We start from the raw sequence: 898 nt of genomic DNA, 5'->3' as shown, positions 1-898 counted from the left end.
TTAGCTACAGCCTCGCAGATTGTTTAAGTTCACAATGCTGTCAAAAAGCAATCATATAAAATGAAGCTCAAAGAAAGGCTCGCGCGAATTGCGTTAGTCCGCGGTGATTTGCTGCTTCCCCGCGCACCAAAGCCATCAGCACTACAAAACATTCCATTGACTAGTTCCTAGACTTCATAATGAATGAACGCTGGAGACGCGGCGAACAGTGATTTTCAATACGAAATAGAGAGCAGGCTCGGGTGCCGATCATCTGCCCACAACGCCAAGACCCACTCGCAATAACCCTCATGAACGTATTCCCATAGGCTACATGGCTCGCTATTCACAGGTAGGAGGAACTTCTCCAACAAGTGTAGTGTCGGAGAAGCCAATGATTCCGCTAGCTGCGACCAGTCGAGTCGACATGTCTCTCGCTAAGTAATTGCGTTTGTATTACAATGTTGGTGTCATGATATTGAAACAGCTAGAAATGATACAAGTGGATTTACCTCTCAAAAGTTTGTTTAGCCTTACGAAATAGCCCAAAACAATAACTGACACTCCACAACCATCCATGCACTGCCACTGGATAACGGGATTCTTGGACATTTCATTCTGATTCAATAATTAAGTGAACGGCTCAAAGTAGCCAACAGTATGTTGTCTTGTTATTACAAAAAAAAAATATCGGACTATATATAGACCTATTTCTGCGCTCTGGGTCTGTGACCCAGTGGTTGGGGACCGCTGCACTGCTGTAGAATATGTAGGCCTACTATGGGTGTTGGCCGATGAAAATTGTGCATTTTAATTTTTATTTTGTTTTAGATGATATCCTAATGAAAGGCATGCTGCCAATCATTAACAATGTGACTAATATGTAGCAATGAACTTCAAGGCTTAAGTGCATTTGCAA

Source organism: Engraulis encrasicolus, unplaced genomic scaffold (genome assembly GCF_034702125.1).
Source record: "Engraulis encrasicolus isolate BLACKSEA-1 unplaced genomic scaffold, IST_EnEncr_1.0 scaffold_34_np1212, whole genome shotgun sequence".
In the NCBI taxonomy this organism is placed as follows: domain Eukaryota; kingdom Metazoa; phylum Chordata; class Actinopteri; order Clupeiformes; family Engraulidae; genus Engraulis; species Engraulis encrasicolus.
The sequence above is the reverse complement of the archived record's forward strand: the minus strand, read 5'-3'. Positions refer to the sequence as shown.